General features: G+C 46.8%; 1 protein-coding gene and 1 long non-coding RNA gene across 7 annotated transcripts in view; both read right to left on the bottom strand.

Moving 5' to 3' along the window:
* The window catches only part of CHST11 (carbohydrate sulfotransferase 11), a 256,433-nt gene that overhangs the window by 222,583 nt on the left and 22,953 nt on the right, over positions 1-10,897 (bottom strand). Inside the window, exon 1 of one of the 6 annotated variants that reach the window (XM_081822334.1) lies at positions 2,054-2,490. The exons of 4 other annotated variants lie outside the window; for them this stretch is intronic. The gene's annotated coding sequence lies outside the window, so the exon portion shown is untranslated. Of the gene's footprint in view, positions 1-2,053; positions 2,491-10,897 lie in introns of those variants that run through there. One more of the 6 variants, XM_081822337.1, reaches the window with a different exon arrangement.
* LOC145721893 (uncharacterized) lies at positions 6,906-10,756 on the bottom strand. The gene is made up of 2 exons (XR_014145900.1): positions 8,531-10,756; positions 6,906-8,315 (listed from the first exon to the last, which is right to left on the bottom strand). It is a non-coding gene; the product is annotated as an uncharacterized LOC145721893 (long non-coding RNA).

Here is a 10,897-nt window from a genome sequence, read left to right as displayed (position 1 = left end):
AACAAGCAACTGCTGCTCCAGGCTTGGGGGTGGGTGGGGGAGGGCGGGGCAGAGTACAGCCCAGGCATCTGGCCATGGGGTCCCCCAATTCATCCCTTCCCACCCTCACTCAGACCAGAAGGAGGGTACAGCATTTCCACCTCAACTATTGGGGATCCAATGGTGGGTCACAGGCCTCACCCCAAAAACCCCAACCCCTCATCCCCATCCCCACCCACCTTGGCCTCTACAGAAAGCCCAGGCACAGAAGAGTAAATCAAAACTAACTGCCCAGGGGCGCCTGGGTGGCTCAGTTGGTTAAGCGACTGCCTTCGGCTCGGGTCATGATCCTGGAGTCCCAGGATCGAGTCCCGCATGGGGCTCCCTGCTCGGCAGGGAGTCTGCTTCTCCCTCTGACCCTCCTCCCTCTCATGCTCTCTGTCTCCCATTCTCTCCGTCTCAAATAAATTAAAAAAAAAAAAAAAATCTTTAAAAAAAAAAACTAACTGCCTGCTTCTCTAACAGCCTGTAAGAAATGAATGAAAAAACCTAACACTCCTTCCTTCCCCTGAAGAAAAGACCAATCAATACATCCTTGCTGAGTGCTTGCTCTATTCTTTCAGATCCAGGTGAATTAAAAACAAGAACCATGGACCAGACAGGGAGACCTACATTAAACTAGCTCTGGGAGGAAAAGAAGACAGGCTGGCAATAGTGAGCCACTGAAGTTTATAGAGTGGGAGAGTGGTGGCCATGTTGAAAAGGAGTTAAAAGGATCAAGAAATGATGAGAAGAAATTCAAAAGTGAATCACCTCTCTCTCTCTCTCTCTTCCTATTGCTGGGAAAGGCTATAAAACAAAAAGAACTCCTCCCTCCAGCCACCTGCAAACCATTATATTAAAAGTTTCCTAAAAGAAATCCCCCCCAACAATGTTATCAGCTGCGAAAGACTATTAAAATCAATGGCTAACTCAAGTACCCCAGCTCTTTGAACTGAATCCTTCCCACATCTGCCGGAATGGACTTTCTTGGAAATCATTAAGAGCTGCACAAACAACCAAGACCCCTTGCCGACAAGTCAGATCACCCAGAAGTGAAATTGGCTAAAATCTTCAATGGAAAGGGTCTCTTAGGGAAGTTTCCAATAAAAGCATCTTTGAAGGATTGGCTCTCCTGTGAACCGAACTCCACAGTAGATTATTCCGGTCAGGAGACATTAACACCATCCCCATCCTTCATGCCCACATCCCTTTGTTCTTCTGGTTTTTCATGGGGTTGAAGTTAATCCCACCCTGGTGGTTTAAGATCCCCCTAAAACCTAGTCACTTCCCATTCTATCTGCCTGTTTCTCACTACAGGTTGGCAGTAAAGCCTTTAAAATAAAATGGACCCAGATGCTTGGGGAAGTGGGGAAGCGTACATTGGACCCACACACAGACCAGGAGGGAGAAGAGACCCCCCCAAAGATGGGCGCTGTGATTAAGAAGAAACATGAGGCCCAACATCCCTGAAGCCACAGGATCGAACAAAGCAGGGGACAAAGAGATGGACCTGGACGATTGCCAACAGCAGCAGACGCAGGGCAAGGTGGGGCCCTGGGCCAGGTGCCCAGGTCCGCGTGCAAACAGCTGATGAGGGGGCAGCAGGCTTCATCACGCTTGGCCCGATGACCCTCCTCTTCTTCACCCCACCTCGGCCACCATCGCTGACCCAGCTCCTCGGAAAGGGTGGGAGGGGTTAGTGGAGACCAAGAGACTTCAGCCCCTCACAGAAAAACCCAGAAAATGACTGCAACAGGAACTTCCCAAGAAACTACTTGTTGAGTACTACTTGTCTATCCCGTGTGAGTGTGTGTATCCAAACTGCCTCTTACAAAGACACCAGTCAGACTGGGTTAGGGCCCACCCATGGGACTTCATTTTAACTTAATCACTTCTTTAAAGACCCAACTTCCAAATACTGTCCCATTCTGAAGTCACGGGGCTTAGGGCTTCAACGTAGGAATTTGAGGGGGGAGGTGGGGGGAGGGACACACAATTCAGCCGCCAACAAATGATAATGGCAGTAACTGACCTGTTAAGTGATGATCATATTACGCCGGGCACTTGACGTTCCTCAGCTCATTGAACCTTTACAAGTGTTCTCATTTCTAAGTCCCAGATAACAGCTCCAGGTGCCATGCGGTTCAAATACCCACAAGCCTAGCCACAGAGGTAGGTCTGAGCCCGGGAGAGGGATAGATGGTGATTGGGCTGTTTCTGGATGGCAAGTTCTTTCACACTCCCCCGTTCAATGAGGCCCTGCACACGCCCTATAACTCATCCTTCAAACTGTCTAGGATTTTGTGGCAGGAAATGACACATCATATTTTCTTTGTCTCGTATAAAAAAAAAAAGTTTCAGAGGATTAGTCTGTGAGTCAACTTCTTAATGGAGACTTCGTTTTATGGTGCCAAAATCAGAAATATGTAAACAAAACCTATCAGAGTGTGGAGGAGTGGCCCCACAGATTTAAGTGGCGCTGCTGGAATGACCCTGTGCCATTATTTACTGATAGGATTAGCACCACTCCCCTGACTTGACATGACGTAATGTATTTTTCCTAATGTAATTTGAAGTGTTAGTTAATACAATAATCCAACACAAAGAGTAGAGCTGATATGGGGAATTATGGCCACCAATCACAGCAACAATGCCTAAAAGAAACGGGGCTAATATGATACCTAATCAAAAAACAAAATTAAACAGGATAAAGATTAACAAAAATTAAGCCAAATATTTGACATTTATTCCACAGCTTTCCAGAAAATTTGGGGGCTCGAAGAATGAACCCTGTAATGTAATAATAACTCATTAATTCAACATTCCCCCCACACACACACAGATAGAAACCAAATTCAGGAGTTGAATAGTGTCAATGAAAAATGTTCAAAATGAATTGTGTCTCTTTCTTCACTTCCTCTGTTATTTACTCAAGAGTTATGGGAACTGAAACCAAAAAAGTACAAAGTCCTTCACAAGCCAAGGGCTTAAGAGACTTGGCTACTGTTCATGGTGTCCCAGCTTTGGGCTGCTACATAAGGCTTCTGTGATGACCGAGACATGGGTCTTATTCCGGAATCTTAACGACTCCTGAGCCCACCAAGGAACTCCATTCTCCAGGAAAGATCTCATTACCTCCTACCTACTACCCTGATATGGGTCAGCTCTGGATGTGGATTTTCTATAGCTTAGGGAGGAAGAAAGAGAGAATTCCATGAAAGCCAGGCTTAAACTCAGATGCAGGCCCTCACCAGCTGTGCGACCATGGGTAAATTACTTAAATTCTCTAAGTTTCAATTTCCTCATCCATAAAATGGGGTAAAAATGGAACCCTCCTCACAGAGTCATGATGAGAATTTAGTCACGCAAAGTGCTTAGAAGACCTATCAGTCAATACTAAATTATGCATTGATGACAACATGAAGTAACAATCAGATACCACCTTACGCCCATTAGGATGACTACCAAAAACACAGAAATCAAGTGTTGGCAAGGATGTGGAGAAATTGGAACCCTTATGCACATGTCGGTGTGAATGTAAAATGGCACAGCTGCTATAGAAAACAGTATGGAGGTTCCTCAAAGAATTACAAATGGAATTACCCCATGATTCGGCAATCCCACTTCTGGCTACTTATCCAAAAGAACTGAAAGCAGGATCTCAAGGAGAGATTTGCAGACCCATGTTCATAACACCACTATTCACAATAACCACGAGGCAGAAGCAACCCATGTGTCCATCGATGGATGAATGGATGAGCCAAATGGGGTAGATACATACACTGGAATATCAGCCTTAAAAAGGAAGGGAATTCTGGAGCACCTGGGTGGCTCAGTCGTTAAGCGTCTGCCTTCGGCTCGGGTCATGATCCCAGGGTCCTGGGATCAAGCCCCGCATCGGGCTCTCTGCTCTGCGGGGGGCCCGCTTCTCCCTCTCCCACTCCCCCTGCTTATGTTCCCTCTCTCGCTCTCTCTCTAATAAATAAATAAAATCTTTAAAAAAAAAAAAAAGGAAGGGAATTCTGACACTTGCTACGACATGGATGAACCTTCAGGACATTGTGCTAAGAGAAATAAGCCAGTCACAGCAAGACAAATACAGTCAGATTCCACTTTAGGAGGTGGTATTCAAGTAGTCAAAGTCATGGGATGGGAAAGTCGAATGGGGTGGGGGAGAAGGGGATATAGGGCATCATTCAGCAGATACAGTTTTGCAGGCTGACAAGAGTTCTGGAGATCTATCCCACAACCACGTGAATATACTTCACACTGCTGAATTGCACACTTAAAAATGGAAGATAGAAATGTAAATGAAAATGGAAATTTTATGTGATGTGCTTTTTTACCACCATTTAAAAAAATTTTTTTTTAATTACGGTTTTAAATCTCTCCACACGGAAACAACTGCGTTGTTTCTGTGTTTTAGAACATGAACTCTAGACGCATCCAAGTCAGCCAGCTAGCTCCCCACCCCTCCCTCAGCGTGAGGGTTCTGAATCCGTGGTGGCACAGAACTAACGCCCACAGATTGCTCAGAGAAGGGGTGCAGCTCAGCGTCGGGAGTCAGCTGCTAACGAGATCAGGCTCGGAGGAGTTTTGAGAAGTTAACTTGAAAAGAAGTATTGTGCCTTAAAACGGATTCTATTTTAAGACTTTGAGACAAAAATCCTTCCCCTGGGAAACTGCCTCCAACTCAATGATCACATCCTCAGGAGCGGAGACCCTATTTTTCATTTTGGAGATGTTAGCACTGAGCCGTTCCAAGAGGAGCAATGACAAGGAACATTAATGCGTGATGTGTGGTTCCAAGGCAGCGAGGCCTGTGGGCACCAGGGAGGCCCCGGCCAGAGGAGCCAGCCAGCAAGCTCTCAAGTTCCAGGGTCCATCTTTCAGCTCCACGGCAGCCCTGCAGAGGGGACCCTGTTGGAGATTTGGGGAAATCGGCCCAATTCTATCCACCAGGCTGTAGCCCCAAGTCCTAATACCGCGGCTGGGTCACGAATAACAAACAGCTCGTTTCTGCACACATACACCCCCCGGGGAGCCTCACACCAATTGGCTTGAAACGCTTCGGAAGGGACTGCCTTTCGCAGACCTTAACCACGTCTTCCTACGTCCAGGTTCCTCCCCACCAGCCTAAGTCCCGGTGAGCATCTGCCTGAGCAAGAAGGAGGGAAGCTTCGCTGACTCCTCGAACCCTCAGGCCTTCAATCACCCCTCCACGGCCAACCTGAAGCCTGCTCTCCTCCCATGTCTCCCAGGGAATTAAATCCCGCCTTTCCCACTTAGGAAGCATCCGACACATCTGCAGACGCTCCTCCCCCTCTCTCATATGGACATTCCAAAGCCACTAGATTTCAAACCAGCACGTCTTACTCACCTGTGCACCCCCAGCAGCACTGCATCTATCAGGTACTCAGTAAATGTGTGCTGGAGGAACCACACTCAAGAGCCCATTAAACAGCCCCTGGCTACCTGGTTCCAGGCAAAAAGCTCTTTTCCCCTGAGCATCTCTGATGAACAAGCAATCAAGATCTTGTCCCACCGCTAGACACGGGTTCCAAAGCACACCCAGAGCAGAGGCTCCCCCCATGAATGGGATGGCCAAGGCTTCCACGGGCTGCTGGCGAACCACAGAGCTTGAACACACCATTTCCAAGACAGGCTCGTTTCACTTTCTGATCTTCTGTTGGTCAAGAAAATCTAACTTGGCTGAGAGACGGAAAGAGAGTTATAGGTAGGCGTATATATGATTTCAACTTGAAAGTTTCCTCTGCTTTATCTTGGATTCTTGTGAATAAAACCTTAATCTGCTCAACTGATGTCGTGCCCCATGGTGGTATCTCCAAGCTGAATCTCGTTCCAGAAGCCTCGTTCAATAGCCAGAAGTATAACTTTAAAAGGAATTCCATTCTTTACTCATAGCTTCCAAAGGGCATTAACAGAGATTTACTCACGCAATGAGTCAACAATAATGCTTATTGAGTTCTTACTTTGGAACAGACCCTGGAGTGTGTGCCAGGGATATACAGGGAGAAAAAACAAAGGCTCTGCCCTCAGTCAGCCTCTATTCTAATTGGGGAAATGGGTGATAACAAGGAAAAAGAAGAAAGAAGCTAATTTCAGAAAGTGATACTTGCTCTGGAGAAAATTAAAGAGAGCAATGTAATAAGGGAGAATTCTTTAGACCAAATGGTCAGGGGAAGTCTCTGTAAGCATGTAACCTCAGAAGCTGAGACTGAATGATGGAATCAGAAAGTCTTTAGGAAGAACAGCATTCCAGGTGGTGGGAACAGCAAATGCAAAGGCCCTGAGGCAGTTCTTGAGGCGGAGAGACCTGGAGCACAGCAAGTGAGACCAAGAGTTGTAGAAGACAGTCATGAAGGTGGGCAAAGTCTGGGTCTGCAGACCCTAGTAAGTGATGAGAATTTCATTCCAGGTGCAATGGGAAGCTCTGAAGGATTTTGAGGGGACTAAGGTAAACTACGGTACAGATCTATTCTAAAGAATAGATCATGGGGGTGGGGACAACTCTTCATTGTGTAGATTTTACTTGTATGCTTTGGCTAACTTCTCCTGTCCATTCTATCCCAGGTCACTCTCAGAAAAGTCTAGATCAAATGAGGTGAGTATGGTGGATTGTCTCTGATGGTCCTGAAGGGCGGTATCTGGGGGAAATCTAACAGGTTATTCATTTCATATGTACACAATGAGAGAATACTTGCAGAGAGCTTAAGACCATACCTAAATGCAACAGGCTCTCAGAAATATTTGCTGGATAAACGAGTAAGTGATTAAACACACTGTCTCCACTTAGCTTGGTGCCAAGACAGATCAAAAAAGTCAAGGGACACCCTGATACTCAGCAGAGCACCTGGTCCATGGTGGGGGCTCTCAACAAGTTAGAGCAATGAGTGAAATGTAAGCAAAATGACAGGTTATGCTTAAGATTGCCCTGTATTTTTCTCTTTGAATGACAGTCAATATTTTATTATTTCTCAAACCTGACTCTAGAATTCTGGCTACAGTTCAAAAGCAGGCATTCCTGAGATCTAAATGTTTTCTCTTCAGACCCATCGTACATACTAAAACATTTTTTCGGAATGTCAGTTCTTGTTGTGATGAATCCATCCTCTCTTTTCAAAGGGTGAAAGCTGTCCAGTGTCTACTCCTCAAATTCCCCTGACCAATGTTTAGCAAAAAAAAGTTTCAAGACTTAACCTATAACAAAAATGCAGCATCAAACCCAATACCTCTCTTGATTTTGTTGAACTTTTCAAGAATGGAAATCACTGTGCTTATACTACTTCATCTGGGATTAGCACAGGCTCAAGACAAAACACGTACATGGTAAAGTTTTCTGACAAAATCTCATATTGTCTGCAATTTACCTCAAAACACTCCGGCACCAACTGTGTGACATAGTGTATGTCCGTGTTAATGGTGGTGTAGTCAGGTAACATCTAAGGTCCCTAAAGAGGAAACACACACTGCCAGGGATGGCTAGTATTTGCAAACTAACAATCAGACGCTCACTGCCCATTGGCCGTCCAGTAGCGTATCCGCCATCTTTATCTCCCACATGCACCAGAAGGTGGGAAACTTAGCATAATGAATACTGGAAATAACTCCACACTGGAAAAGAGAGGGGTGTTCAAGATGTGTGGTTTGGCTAGACTTGTCTGCTTCTTCTCAACAAATTCTAGGCCAAAACCTACATCTCTCAGAGTACACCCTGGCCCAGAGTCCCCCCTGGTCTAGGAGCAGACATTTTCAGAGGACTCTGTGGCCTGACCCAGCTAGAAAGTTAGCTGAGTGCTTCCCCAGGACTTTCTCATCTGCCCTCAGGGAAACTTCCATGCAAGGTACAGAGAACCTGAGAGGACAGACAACTGGGACTTCATCAGGCTCCGAGCACAAAACATAACAAAGGCTTATGGGACTCCTTGCCGGAAAATGTGCATGAGGCAGGGTTTGGTCTAAGGCTTGCTTTCTTCATAACATTCCCACAATCGATTCTATGGGAAGCCCAATCAATGGCCCTCGGCTCCCTTGAAATGCCAGAGACACAGATCTTTGCCAAAATTAGGCATAATAGTTGTTATGGGCTGAATTGGGTCTCCCTAAAATTCCTATGTTGAGGTCCTAATCCCCCAGTACCTCAGAATGTGACTATAATTGGAGATGAGCCCTTTAAAGAGGTGATAAAGCTAAAGTCAGGCCGTTAGGGTGGGTGCTAATTCAGATCTGACCGGTGTCCTTAAAAGAGGAAATTTAGACACAAAAAGAGACACCTGGAGGGGCACCTGGGTGGCTCAGTTGTTAAGCGTCTGCCTTCGGCTCAGGTCATGATCCCAGGGTCCTGGGATCGAGCCCCGCATCGGGCTCCCTGCTCGGCGGGAAGCCTGCTTCTCCCTCTCCCACTCCCCCTGCTTGTGTTCCCTCTCTAGCTGTCTCTCTCTCTCCGTCAAATAAATAAATAAATAAATCTTAAAAAAAAAAGAGACACCTGGAGTGCGTGCACACAAAGGAGAGACCACGTGAGGAACTCAGTGATGGGGCAGCCATCTGCAAGCTGAGGAGACAGGCCTCAGGAGAAACCAGCTTGCCGACACATGAATCTTGGACTGCCACCTCCAGAACCCTGAGGAAATACATTTCTGTTGTTGAAGCCCCCCCGGTCTGTGGTATTTAATACACGGCAGGGCGGTCCGAGTGGACAGCAAACAGGCTTTGGTACACACACACACACACACACACACACCCTCCACCTCCACCTGCAGGTGCCCCGGGATGCCCTAGCTGGCAGAGTAAATCCTCACTCTCCATGGTGCCTTGACCTGGCCTACCTCCCTGGACAGGACAAGCCCCTGTCTCCTCCTCCCTCAGACACTGGCCCTCCTTCCCAGAAGTCCTGGCTCCCTGACTAGCTAGATTAAAAAAAAAAAAAAAAAAAAAATCCACATAAAAAATTAAGTTGTCAGATAACATGTCTTTTTGAAACTTTAAACAGCATTTTAAACATGCAAAGAATATATACAAATAATAAAACGATCCATAACCCAACCTCCCACTTCTTAGATTTACTTTTTACTTGTTGTTGTTGAACATTGTTGTCTGTGCCTGTTAATAGTGTTCTTAACCTGAAGGAGCCGGCAAACCTCTGTTCAACGGGTGACCTTGAAAGACATTCGGCTGCCTCTCCAAGTTCAACTTCCTCTTCTGTAAAATAGGGACAAAGAGAACCGCTCCAAAGCTGTTGCTTAAACAAGATATTATTTCTAAGCCCCCTGTATAGGAGGTGGCAGGCCCTCATGAAGAGGCGCCGCTGTTATTAGTCTAGTAATTATTGCTAACAACAGGGTCGTCGTTGTAAGCCAGAATTTCTGACGGAGTCGTGGGGTGGGGAGAAGGCTATTTTTAAGCAGACGGAACCTAAACTCATCCACGGCTGGGTTCTTCATTTATTCGGGGGCGGGGGGGGTCTACTGTGTCCACCAATGGATTCAACAAAAGCAAGGTGAGACACGAAAATATCTCACACCAGAAATGTGGCTTGCTGTTGCTTATCTGTAACTGTATCCAGCTATGCCTCTCCATGGGATTGCTAAATTGGACTATCGTGTATTTGTATGACAAAAATGGAAACTAGCAAGACCCCAGTGCTTTTAAAACACGTTCCCTCATCAGAAATACCATTTCGGCTGCAATGGGAGTGTAGCAGGGCCCCAGGCTGGGGTCTCCCTAGTCCTCAGGAGGAGGACTCTTCCCTCCAATTTGCTTCGGGCCCTTTCCAGCTCTACACTCCGTGGTTCCATGCTTTGGTTTATCCTAGGAAACAGCCCTGGCAATTGGGGCCTTTCATGGGTGTTCGTTATAAATAGGCACCACAGTGAGGCCTGACAGAGAAGTTCCAGGAACACACCCTCCAGACAGTGTCTGCATCCAGAGGAACGAACCAGAACACACAGCTCATGAACCCCGGGCTGGCTCTCTCAAACGCTCACGCTCGCACGGGCCGTGAGGCCCAGGATTAAGCTCGGGCTAATTAACCCCACAGTCCAGCCCAGCAACAGGCAGCAGCCAAGAGGCACAAAGCCAGACCCCCAAAAAGCTGAAGTCATCATTTTCAAGAGCCAGGCGCACAGCGGGTCGTTCTCAGGCTCCCGACCTGCCAGTAGCCGCAGAGTGGTCCTCAGCTAATATTCATTTCCATATTATTAAGAAAAATCCACGCTGACTTTGAAACACTTTTTTCCCATGGATGCAAAGGGAGGCAGGAAGACAGTGTGTGACTCAATTACATCTGCTCGAGAATATAGACTAATAATGATCATATTTTCCCTAAAGACAAAAATCTAAAGGTCGAGCAGGAATGACTAGCAGCATCATGCACAGAAAGTAATACAACGAAATGAAACTCAGCCCAGCAGAGAAAGATGTCGGAAGGGAGAAACACACACGCACACATGCACGCGCACACAGAGCTGTGTGATTTACGCTCCAGCTCCAAACTAAGTCAGGCTGTGCCGAGGCTCCCTTCACCTCAGATCGCCCTGCCGCCTAAAAATGGTGTGCCGAGTGTTGCACTCAGAGTGGAGGAGGAAGGCGGGCCAGCAGGAAGTCTGCGGTCAGAGGTCTTTTCATTTTCCCACTACTCCCATTTTCAGCTCAAGCGCTCACGATGAGCCCCACCGATCATGAAAGACTGTGGCTACCGAACATTAAAGATGCTTTGGGTCTGGGGGGTGGGAGGATGGGTTGGCCTGGTGGTGGGTATTGAGGAGGGCACGTTCTGCATGGAGCACTGGGTGCTATGCACAAACAATGAATCATGGAACACTTCATCTAGAACTAGTGATGTAATGTATGGGGA

This window comes from Leptonychotes weddellii, chromosome 5, assembly GCF_054177405.1.
Source record: "Leptonychotes weddellii isolate Sample4059 chromosome 5, ASM5417740v2, whole genome shotgun sequence".
NCBI classification, from domain to species: Eukaryota; Metazoa; Chordata; class Mammalia; order Carnivora; family Phocidae; genus Leptonychotes; species Leptonychotes weddellii.
This window is presented reverse-complemented; position numbering and strand designations above follow the sequence as displayed.